Genomic DNA, 13,179 nt, shown 5'->3' with positions numbered 1-13,179 from the left:
GAAACATGTTAATTGATGCTACAAGGATGCAATCAACAAAATTCAAACATGGTTAAGAAACCTGATAAGACAAGAAACCTGATTTATTCAACAGATAAATTGAAAGGGATACATATATAATGAGAGGTGGAAATAGAGCTTATGTATTTAGGAAAGGCTTAAGAAACATCTGCTAATCACAATGCATGTACCTCCTATGACTCCTGATTCAAGCAAACCAAACTTATGATACAATGGAGATTTGTAGACTGAGTTCTGTAAATTTTACTGATCAGCAGAAATCGGTACCAAAGATTATTCTGAGAATATATGTCCAAAAGAAATCTGTAGGAACCTTGGGAGAGCATTGTTCTTCCCATGATTCATAGGAGGGATGCTGTAGTTCCAAAGCTTATGTCAAGGCCCTTCTGCCCCATGGCTCCCAAATGTGCATGTCATCCTTAATCCATATGAGGTCAACCTCAGTGACCCATATCCACCTTGATAAGGCAGGTCTCTGCCCCTGGGAGGCTGGAGCTGTATTCCTAAACCTGTCGTGACTCACTACTTATGTCCAGACACTCAATTTATTTGGACTTAAGCTCTCACGTTTGTAAAATGAGAATGGCTTCTAGTTTTAAAACTGGCAGAGATTCTATGCTAGCTCTTGGTGGTGGGAATTGGGCTTGGGTGACCAGCTTCAAGCAGGATGATGGCTCCACAGTTGGTGTGTCTTCTCTTGTCTTGGCATCCTCAGAGGGGTATGCTTTGGCCAGAGCCAAGACAGACACACTCAGGGATAGATCCAAGGGAAGATCCAACTTCCTGTTGTCTTCACTTTTTATTGGAGTGGGGTATCTTTTTAGATCATGGCCATCAATGAGAAAGCAACCTTGTTCTGGCAGAATAAACATTTTGGGCTTAACCGGCCACTTGTCTATACTTAGCCCCTAACTGTTTAGGGGATTATTGGGAAATGTCAGAGGTCATCCACCTGGAGGCCTCTGGGATCCTAAATCTGTGGGAAGTTGAGTTCGGAAACAGCCCCTTTCCTCCCACCGGGGAAGAGACGCTCCTGCTCTTATGGAAGCTTGTAGTCTCTCCTAGAAAAGCTGGAGCTCTCAATCTGGGCCACCTTGTTGCCAGACAACCTCGAGGGAGTTCCCAGGCCAGGGCCATTTACATGTCCATTCTGCTATCTCCACAATTAGGTACTTATTTAGGCAATTAAACAAAGTTTGCCATTCATCCATAAAACAAAGTTTGTTTTTGTTGTTGTTGTTGTTTTTTTTAAGTTTCTATCATGAGGGAGGAGCTAGAGATATAGCAATCAACAAGCCAGATGGCTCATGTCACCTTCTTGACACCAAAGGGTCTATAATTTTCTGTTCATTTTCCTATGTTTTCTCTAATGCCTTGTTCTGATGGTGCAAAAGAGTATAAACTTCTTATCTCATTTTCTTTTATCTATATCTCTGTGACATTTCTTCTCCTATAAAGTGAATAGATTGAAATTATTATATTCTAGGGATCTTTTCAGGGAAAACTTTTAATTTCCATTGCACTGAAAGTCTTGCCATATGAACATTATGATTATTATACTGTATTTTTGTGAGATACTGGCCTATTCTATGCTGAAGGTTCTGAATGAAAAGACACCTGGAGATGAGTTTCTCAGATTAAACAATGAAATCAGAAGGAAAGCCCTACAGAGAGGACAAAGGGGAACTGGACTTTCTTTGCCCTGGTTTTAGAAGCTTCCAGATGTTTCTGAGGTAGCTCCTGAACAGTATGTGTTAACCCGATGCTCTCTACTCACTGACACTCCTAGATACAGGAAGTGGAATTATAAATGAGGTGCTGCAAAAGTTTAGAAATGCATTTTAGGATACAGGTGTTTCAAGCCAATGTAACTTTTAAAAGGTGACCAGTCCTTAACACCTGAGAGTACCTGATTTGATAGGATCAGAAGGTAATTTGGGGAAATTAGACCCTATCTTCTATACTATGTTTATTTTTACACTGGTTTCCCTTAGAAACTGATCAAGTCCTGAGAGGCTTGAAATCTATCACACATGTGCCAAATAAAGAAAGGCCTGAAATTGTGTCCACTCATATTAACTGGGATATAAAACATTCATGTTTTCAGGGAGTTTATTTTAAACCCATGAGATTCTCTTTCTCTCTTGAATGTACAAAAATCTCTGATGTTACAACTCTGTTCTACCTAAACAGTCTTCCCAAACTTCAACCTTACAGATGGCTTTGGGTCCTGGAATCTTTTATCAAATCGTAAGACTTTAGAACTCTTTCTGCAAACTGCTCCACTCCTTCCCAGAGCTTTGCCTACTAATGGGACAGGTGATGGGAAAGGGTTTATTATCTTTTCCTTAGGACAATCAGTGGCTATTTACTTTATAAAGTGGGGCCTTGACTTATGAGTTTAATTTATTCTGTGACAGAGCTCATATTTGAGGCACAGAACAAGGGTTGCCCTAAGTCTACTATGCTTTGATATTTGAGACATTCTTTATTGTTCAATGTGATTTATTTCTGTATGCCTCAGTTGTGTAATAGTTAAATTACTAGAATAACACATCTTGCTATAAAATATTACTAGAAGATCAAATGATCAGGTGACATTTATTGTTATTTTCTACAAATGAACACAATCCCTGGTGTGCTAAAGTGATAAGTATTATAGAAATATTCAGATAGGGAGACCTACAGGCTTGATTACAAATGAGGCTTACTATCACAACCCAAATTTATTGCTTAAAAAAAAAGAGCAGGGAGCCAACTAGAAACTGAACCAAATATAAGCCCTTGAATGGCAAATGTAAATTGGATAAGCTTTGCTATTACAAGAGCAAGAAGAAAAAATTCAGATGCAAGAATGAGAAGCACATTGCATCCACTCTAAGTTGCTGTTAAAGAAAAAGAATGGTAAACTATGAAAATACTTAATACAGACTGTAAAGAGATTTGTTCAAAGAGGATTTCCTAGAGTAGGTGGTATTTCAGTTAATTTTTTTAAATGTGGAGAGGTTAGCTAGATAAGAAAAAGGTGTAGGGGTCCCAAATTGCAGAGGGTGCAGACGGGGCTGAGGGACCCCCCTCCATGCAGGAATTTCGTGCACCAGGCCTCTAGTCTATAATATAAAACCCTGAACAATCGAACAACTGGTTGCTATGATGTGCACTGACCACTAGGGGGCATGCATGGAACATGGCGGGCTTCTGCAGCAGGTGGCAGAGTGTGGAACATGGCAGGCATCAGTCAGGGCAGGATGGTGGAGCAGGTGAGTGAGGGAGCCAGACCAAAACAAGGCACCTCTGGTGGTTATTGAAAATTCTTTGCTCCCCTGCACCATGGTCCCGCCTGCACCAGCCCCACTTGTACCCACTGCCGGCACCTGGTGCCAGCCTTGATCTCTCAGTGCCGTCAGCCGGTGAGAGTGGCAGCTACCAGCCCCAATTGCCCCTCAGGGCTTCTCCACCTTCCCCGGTTCCTGAGGGGCAATCGGGGCTGGCAGCTGCCTCTTACACCCATTGCTGGTGATGGCCCTGCTTGCACCCACTGCCAATGCTGGAGCTGCCGCTTGCACCCACTGCTGGTGCACCAGCAGCTGGTGCTGGCCCATAAAGCTCTGCACCATCAGTGGGTGCAAGTGGGGCCAGCACCACCAGCAAGTAGGAGCAGTGGCAGCAGGAGCGGGGCTGCTGGCAGACAGGGGACAGGGATCCAAAGTGGGAGGTGCTGGGCAGGGGCATGGAAAATGGGCTGAGACCCACCTGCAGCCTCATGACCCACAGGTCCTTTCAAGGTGCATGAATTCGTGCACTGGGCCCTAGTTTATAAAATAATTATTTTGCCATATAAATAATATTCCCCCCATATTCTTCTGAATCTAAGTCCCTATTTTACTAATGTATCTATAGTTGGACTATTTTAATTAGGCAATGGGGAGCCATTCTAGGTGTTTGATTTAAGTAGTGGACTGGAATCTGCTTCCTTTTAAGTAACTTTTATTATGTTACTAGAGGCTCAGTGCATGAAATTTGTGCACTCTGGGCGGGGGGTCCCTCAGCCCAGCCTGCACCCTCTCGTAGTCTGGGATCCCTCGGGGGATGGCAGTTGGGCATCCTTAGTGCTGCCGCGGAGGCGGGAGAGGCTCCCGCTACTGCCTCTGTACTAGCCAGCTGTGAGCCCAGCTTCTGGCTGAGTGGTGCTCCCCCTATGAGAACACACTGACCACCAGGGGGCAGCTCCTGCACTGAGCGGGATTGGGCTGAAACCGGCTCTCCAACATCCCCTGAGGGGTCCTGGATTGCGAGAGGGCACATTCCAGCCCAAGGGGCCCCACCAGTGCACGATTGGGTCATGGAAGGATGCAGGAGGTTGGCCAGCCGGGGAGGGACCACAGAAGGGCTCCAGGGCGTGTCTGGCCTGTCTCACTCAGTCCTGATTGGCTGGACCCCAGCAGCAAGCTAACCTTCCAGTTGGAGCGTCTTCCCCCTGGTGGTCAGTGCACATCATAGCAAGCGCTTGAGCGGCCTTAGCATATCATTAGCATATTATACTTTGATTGGTTGAATGGACGTCTGGACACTTAGCATATTTGGCTTTTATTATATAGGATACCTACTAGCTTAACAGAAGAGTAACTTTACAGTAAGACCCCTGAGTTGGGAATAAATCCAGTCATTTAACCTTGGGGGAAGTCTTTTAAATTCTTCTTCCACTTGCCTATCTGTAAATTGGGATAACAATACCTGCCCTCCCTACTCCATAGAGATGTATATATTTTCATCCATAAACCAGATGGATGATCCCATGTGAGGGCGAGAAAGAAAGTGCTGAAGGGAAACTTGCTACAACTTCAGCAAATGAATGTGAGAAAGAAGGTAAAGTATTGAAGGGAAGTGATGAAAACACCAGCAGTGCTCCTGCTGTGTGGAAAAGCAGGACCAGCAATGTGCAGGGCAACAGGATAGTTTTTGATCCTAGCTGGCTGGTGGGGAAAGTGCAACCTCAGACAGAATTAAAAGCAAAATGTTTTTCTTTGTAACTTTGTCTCAAGTGACCCCACATCGCTTCCCAGAGGTAACCACTGGTATCTGTCTAGAACTATCCTTCTAGAACATTCCTATGCTTTTATAATAGGTTATGTATATACATAACTATATTAAAATTTTAAAATCTATTGTAGGAATATAGACTTTATAAATAAATTGTTTTAGTAACTTAAAAGTGCGCTAAGACTTTTGAGACACCCTGCATCTCCTTTTTTAAAAAGTATATTTTTATTGATTTCAGAGAGGAAGGGAGAGAGAGTGAGAGATAGAAACATCAATGAAGAAAGAGAATCATTGATGGGCTGCCTGTACACACCCCCACACTGGGGATCGAGCCCGCAACCAGGGCATGTGCCCTGACTGGGAATCAAAACCACGACCTCCTGGTTCACAGGTCAACGCTCAACCACTGAGCCAAGCCAACCAGGCACACCTGCATCTCTTTTCACCATTTTAACTCTGAATTTGGGTTAGTTCCATTACTGTAGTTATAAGGATGTATTGAGTACAAGTTCATGCCTATCAACATTTTAATTAGAACTTTACTCACATTGATTATTTTTCCAAAGTGAGTTTTATTATCCATACTTTAACATATGATCAATTTTCTACATAATTCAGTTAAACATATTTTTATATTTTGCATTTGTGTTAGAAAAGTTACTTGAATCAAACTTATTTTTCATCTTGCCCTTTCATCTTTTCAAAGTTTTGTTAATTGATTATTTTCAATGTATCATATTCCATTGAGTTTGGCCAATGTGAATTTTGTTCTCTCTATATATATTTTTTAATCTTCACCCAAGGACATTTTTTTCATTGATTTTTCAGACAGAGAAGAAGGGAGGATGTGGTGGGGTGGGGAGATAGGAACATGGACATGAGAGAGACACATCCATTGGTTGCCTCCTGCATGCAGCCCAACCAGGGCTGGGGATCCAACCAACCCAAAACCCTTTGGTCTGAGTGCCAATGCTCTAACCACTGAGGACACTGGCCAGGGCTGTTCTGTATATTTTACTTTATTTTTACAAAATCTAATTTTCTTGTGTCAAATTTTGTAGGTCTAAAATTGTCAACATTCTACTTTTCCTATCCATACCTGGCAATAACAAATCTTACATTGTTCAGTTTTAGCCTTTGTCAATTTTATTTTCTGTTGATTCTTTCCATTAGCAATGTTTGTTATAAATGGAATAATCACTGACAGTTTGCATCTGATTCTCAGATAATCCATGAGTGAAGTGCAGAAGTTCTTCCCCTCTTGTGTTTCAGAATTGCTCTGTTGCTTGAATTTATACTGTTGTATAGCTCATTCTACTCTCTTGCTTTTCATCTCTTTGAATGCTATTTGGGGACATGGAGCAAGCAATGGAGTTAAAAAGACAATTGAATGCCCTGAGCTGCTACAAGAAATAAGAAACAACACTGGCCCTAGTCAGTTTTGCTCAGTGGGTAGAGCATCGGCCCTTGGATTGAAGGGTCCCAGGTTCAATTCTAGCCAAGGGCATTATCTCAGTTACAAGTTCCTGCTCAGCCCCAGTCGGGTGCACATGCAGGAGGCAATCAGTCAATGCGTCTCTCTCACATTGATGTTTCTCTCTTTGTGTCCCTCCCCTCCCTTCCACTCTGTTTAAAAATCAATGGGAAAATATCCTCAGGTGAGGAGGAAGGAAGGAAGGAAGGAAGGAAGGAAGGAAGGAGGAAGGAAGGAAGGAAGGAAGGAAGGAAGGAAGGAAGGAAGGAAGGAAGGGAGGGAGGGAGGGAGGGAGGGAGGGAGGGAGGAAGGAAGGGAGGGAGAGAGCAAGGGAGGGAGAGAGGAAGGAAGGAAAGAAAGAATGAAGGGAGGAAGGGAGGGAGAAAAGAAATAACACTTCTCACTACATGTATAAAAAAGAAGTAAGAAAGAATTTGGCATCTCTAGATGCCAGCTGGTTGATAAGTGATGCCACAGTGAATTCAGAACCATGCTATCTACTGTGACCTCCACTGGAGGCATTAATTTAACAGTGAGGCTTAGGCTGGCATCTAGGACTGACTTATCCATGAAGCATGACAGGACCAGTGCTGGGGCCACAATGCATTAGGGACTCACAAAATGTTTGAAGTTTTTTTAAAATCATCAGGGGTAAAAATCAACTTTTAGGTTGAAAAAACGTTTTACATATAATATTAATATGTTCATCTTTATACCAATTCAGTTATACAATTTAAAAAATAAATTAAAAATATTTTGAACATAATTTTTTATATTTTGGGGGTAGAGAAAGAACCATACAAAGATAAAAGTACCTAGGGCCCATGAAAATCAAAATGTTGGCCTTTTGGTTTGAGGGCACCAAACTGATACAACAGGCCATACCACACACCTAAAGAGTGGAAGAGAATTAATGGGAACAGTATTTTATAACATGATAAAAATAAAGCTTGCTTACTGAAAAATACTCAACATTAACATGACCAGTATTTTTTCATTTTTCTTCCAGGGAAAGAGCTCAAATACCAGACTGATTCAAGGCCGAATCCCTGGCAATCCTGGCCCCTCGTTGGCCTTACCATATCCAGTCACTATTCCCATGTGGCTGGGCTTGGCCTTCAACAGATGAAGGCCTGGCAGACCCACCTCTGGCAGACTGGGCCATGCTCAGAGTAAGCGTATTTTACAGAGATGCATTACTAGATTTCATCTTTGTACCTGACACCAGGCCACTCAGTCAAAATTGAGTGAATTGCCTTCTCTAATCTGATAAGAGTGGAAGCTGATATAAAATGACATATTATTATAGTTGTATAATTGCTTCAGAAAGTTATTTTCCATGATGAAATTTCTGTGAAAACTGAAAATAACATGATTTCTTCAACGAAATATTCACTACCTTCTCTTCCCTCCTACTTTGGCACTTCTTTTTCCCTTCCATGAATCAGGCATCTGGAAAGAATTGTTAGGGGCATCAGAGCCAGTGGGAATATGCTCTTTGCCTTCTGGGTTAGGTCACTCCTGTTCCTTATAATTTCTCTCCTAAACCAAAGGATCAGAGTTTGACAATTACTGCTCCCATCTTCCAGAAACAACAGATCCATTCTTCTACCTTTCCCTCTTTTTTTAAAATTTTCTGTTAAAGGGCACTGGTTCTGAGTTCCCATCAATTTCAGGCCTGATTGGACCCTCTGAGGTGATGGCCAAAAGCAGTCCCCATACAGTTAACTTTGCCAACATGCTCACATTCTTTCCATTTCAATGTCATTAAAGGCATTCTAACTGGCTAAGACTCCACTGTTCTTCCAAGTAGTTTTATACCTTAGATGTGACCTCAAAGTTATTTACCATTAGCTCTTTCATTACATCATGGCTTGGCAATTTGACCTTTTCTCCCTCTAGTTGGAAACGGGTTTTGTTTTGTTCAATAAATAAATATGTAGCTTCCCTTACAAGCAGGCAATAGGGAGATGGGGTGAGGGGTTTATGCTATGATTAATGAACTGTTAACTTTTGAGTCCAGATAAACTGGCTAATTGAATGTACTGTGAATCTAAAACCTGATTCTGAGGAGCCCACAGATGCCCTTTGGAATTTGAATATCTGTACTTCTCATCAGAGAATGCCGCTGATATCCTCGGGAGCCAAACAACATTTCAAAATTAAGACAAAGTGTATTTTACAAGCATTGGTGAGGATGTGGAGAAATTAAAACCCTTGTGCACTGTCAATGGTAATATAAAATGATGCAGCCACTATGCAAACCAGTATGGAGGTTCATCAAAATATTAAATGTGATGCATCAATTACACTTATGAGTATTTATCCAAAAGAACTAAAATCAGAACATCAAAGAGATACTAGTACTTCTTTATATTCTCTACAGCACTATTTATAACAACCAAGATGTAAAGACAACTTAAGTGTCAATTGACAGATGAATGGATAAAGAAAATACATATAATACATTTTTAGGATACATTTATTAATGAGAGAGAGAGAGAGAGAGAGAGAAAGAGAGAGAGAGAGAGAGAGAGACATGAATGGGTTGTCTCCTGTATGTATCCTGATGGGAGATCAAACCTGCAACCTCGGTGTGTGCCCTGATAGGGAATTAAATCTGCAACATTTTGGTATACAGTGTGATGCTCTAAGCAGCTGAGCCACTTGGCCAGGGCCATACTATGGATTATTATTCAGCCTTAAGAAAGAAGGAAATCCTGTCATGTGTGACAAAATGGATGAACTTTGAGGACATTATGCTAAATGAAATAAGTTATAGGAAGATAAATATTACATGATTCTAATTATATGAGGTAGCTATAGTAGTCAAATTCATGGAATCAAAGAGTGGAATGGTGATTACCAGAGGCTGCAAAGATGGGGCAATAAGAAGTTACATCTACTTTTAGATCCATGGTACATTTTCTCTTTGAAATCTGATAACCATACTAGAACACTTCTTGTAGCCAGAAAAATCACCCAAGCAACCCAGCCATGGAATGGAGGTTTTCCTCCTGGGACCCTGTCAGATGTGTGCTTCTGTGGTAGGGTGTCTCCAAGATGACCCCCACTTCCTGGCATCCATGCCCTTGTGTAATTTCCTTTGACTAGGGCTGGATTTTGTGACTTACTTCTAACAGAAAATGACAGAAGTGATGTGATGGCACTTCCAAGGTTAGGTTCTAAATGACCACAGTTCTGTTTTGGGCCACTCTTTCTCTTGCTCTTTTTTGGATCAATCATTTTGTGGGAAACCAGCTTCTGTGTTGGGCTCCACCCTATGGAGAGGCACTGTGTTGAGGAAATGAGAGAGGCCTCTGGCCATTATCCAGTGTGCAACTGAGACCCTAAGTCCAATAATCCACGAGGACCTGAGTAGTGTGGAAGGCAGATCATTTGGCTTCAGTTGAGCCTTGATGAACCTTTAGCCCTGACCAACATCTTGACTGCAACCTCCTGAGAGAGCCTGACCTAGAGGTACCCTGCTAAACTGCTCCCGGACTCCTGGATCTCAATTAAGTGTTGTTGTTTCACACTGCAAAGCGTGAGGGTGGTTTGCTCTGCAGTAATAGATCACTAATGTCCCAGCTTCTGGAGTGAGCATCACAGACATGGTCAGGAGATCCAGGTAATCACCAGCTCTGTGATGATTTTTAACAAAGCACATAGCTTCTGTTTTTCTCCCCCTCAATTCAAGAAGCAACAATAATTACCTGTTTCAGAGGACTGGGAAATCTTCAGAGGAGACAAGGCTCTTTCTTATTCTCTTTATCCTAGGAGAACTCATAACTTTAAGAAAGAAAGAGACCAACCGAAGGACTTGTATGCGTGCATATAAGCATAACCAATGGACACAGACACCGAGGGGTAGGGGAGGCCGGGGGAAGGTCAAGGGGGAAAAAAAGGGAGACATATGTAATACTCTTTGTAATACCTGAAGCAATAAAACAATTTTTTTTTAAAAAAGAACGAATGCAAAACCTTTAGCCACTGTAGTTTCCTAGTACTGTAGCAAATAAATAGTGACACCTTAATAAATGTTTACTTATTATCATTAAATAATGATTCATAAGCCTCTTGAGGATTTCTGAATATAGTGAAAATATTTTAGTGCCACTGATTCAACCAAAAATTCCCAGGAGAAAGAGATTAACGAGTCAATCCAAAAAATATTTAAATGTATTAGGCTGCAAGTTAGTATACCCAGGCACTATGGTAGGAAGTTTCTATTCTTTATTTCATTAAGTCCCCCAAATCCCACAAGTTAGGTATTTTGGACTGCATGTTTGTGTCCTCTCATAATTCATATGTCAAAACTCTAATCACCAATGGGATGATAGTAAGAGGTGGGAACTTTGGGAGGAAATTAGGTATGGAGGTTGGAGCCCTCATGATGGAATTAGTATTCTTTTTTTCTTTTTTGCTGTTACTGATTTTTTAAATTTATTAAATCTTTATTGTTCAGATAATTACAGTAGTTCCTCTTTTTTCCCTCCCATAGCTCCCCTCCACCAAGTTCCCACCCCACTCTCTTCCCTTACTGCCCCCTAATCTCCTCATCCATAGGTGTACGATTTTTATCTAGTCTCTTCCCGAACCCCCCACACCCCTTTCTCCCTGAGAATTGTCAGTCCACTCCCTTTCTATGCCCCTAATTCTATTATATTAACCAGTTTATTCTGTTCATCAGATTTTTTATTCACTTGATTTTTAGATTCACTTGTTGATAGATATGTATTTGTTGTCACTCTGTTGTTCATAATTTTTATCTTTACCTTTTCCTTCTTCTTCCTCTTCTTAAAGAATACCCTTCAGCTTTTCATATAATACTGGTTTGGTGGTGATGAACTCCTTTAGCTTTTTCTTATCTGTGATGCTCTTTATCTGACCTTCAATTCTGAATGATAGCTTTGCTGAGTAAAGTAATCTTGGTTGTAGGTTCTTGCTATTCATCACTTTGAATATTTCTTGCCACTCCCTTCTGGCCTGCATAGTTTCTGTTGAGAAATCATCTGACAATCATATGGGTACTCCCTTGTAGGTAACTAACTGTTTTTCTCTTGCTGCTTTTAAGATTCTCTCTCTGTCTTTTGCTCTTGGCATTTTAATTATGATGTGTCTTGGTGTGGTCCTCTTTGTATTTCTTTTGTTTGGGGTTCTCTGAACTTCCTGGACTTGTAAGTCTATTTCTTTGACCAGGTAGGGGAAGTTTCCTGTCATTATTTCTTCAAATAGGTTTTCAATATCTTGCACTTTCTCTTCTTCTGGCACCCCCATAATTTGGATGTTGGTACGCTTGAAGTTGTCCCAGAGGCTCCTTACACTATCTTCATATTTTTGGATTCTTTTTTCTTTTTGCTTTTCTGGTTGGGTGTTTTTTACTTCTTCGTATTTCAAATCTTCAACTTGATTCTTGGGGTCCTCTAGTCTGCTGTTGGATCTCTGTATGATATTCTTTATTTCAGACAGTGTATGCTTAATTTCCAGTTGGTCCTTTTTCATATCCTTGAGGGTCTCACTAGATTTATCAAGGGTCTCACTAAATTTATCGGCGGTTTCTAGAAAATTCTTGAAAAACCTTATAAGTGTGGTTTTGAACTCTATATCCAGTAGTTTGCTTTCCTCCATTTCTGCCATTTGTGACCTGTTTCTTTGTCTCCGCATTTTAGCTGCTTCTCTGTGTTGATAGAGTGGCTTTCTGTGCTAGGTGTCCTATAGGGCCCAGTGGCTCAGCCTCCCCAATTACCTGAGATGTTCACTCTTGGTGCTCCTCTTTGTGGGCTGTATGCACAGTCTTGTTGTAGTTAAGCCTTGATTGTTGTTGGTATCACTGGGAGGAATAGACCTCCAGGCCAATTGGCTGTGAGAATCAGATGTGTCTATGGTGGGAGAATTTCTGTGCTGGAGACACCCTTCTGGGGAAAGACTTGCTTCAGTGGGGCTTTGGTGCTCACTGAGTCTGCCCCCTGAGTGTGTCCCTTATGGATCTGAGGAGTTGTAATCTGGATGATCCCACTCTGACCACTGGGTACACTGGCACTTGGATCTCTAAGGAGATGCTAATTTAGCCTCTTCCTGAGGCAACCCAGCAGGAGCTCTGGAGAGATCTGCAGATTCCTCTTCTTTGTTTGGGGTTTGGAGGTTCCCAGATGAGGCCCAGCTGTGAAGCAATGTAAGCCGCTGTGGGGCCTTGGGCCTTCTTTTGGATGTTCTGGGCCTCTCTGACCCAGCTGCAGTTTGTTAGGTAATTTTAGATTGCAAAGGGCCAGGACATTCATATGCAAAAGCCTCTGCACACAGCTTGGGTGTGGCAGGGTCTCAGGGAATCAACAGGGTGGAGCAAACAGCTATGGCTGATCCTTAGTCCTGCCCTAAGAGGCCCTGGGTCTTAGTGTCCTGCAGTGATTGCTGCAAGCACCTCTGAGAGAAAGCTGCCCTCGAGTTCTGCCTGCTGCCAGACAGTCCAGTTTCTCCCCATATGAGTCTGGGTCTCCAGAGACTTTCCCGGAACTGGAGTTCAGAACTGTTGGGAGCTTATGTCTCCCTCCCAATTGAAAAAGATAACTGTGTCCTCAGTTGCCAGCCCTTTCCTCACGTGGGCCTCCGCACCTCTGCACTTTACTTCCTCACCTCCTCTGAGT

The sequence above is a fragment of the Myotis nattereri genome (genome assembly GCF_964212035.1).
Source record: "Myotis nattereri genome assembly, chromosome: 2".
Taxonomy (NCBI): Eukaryota; Metazoa; Chordata; class Mammalia; order Chiroptera; family Vespertilionidae; genus Myotis; species Myotis nattereri.
This window is presented reverse-complemented; position numbering follows the sequence as displayed.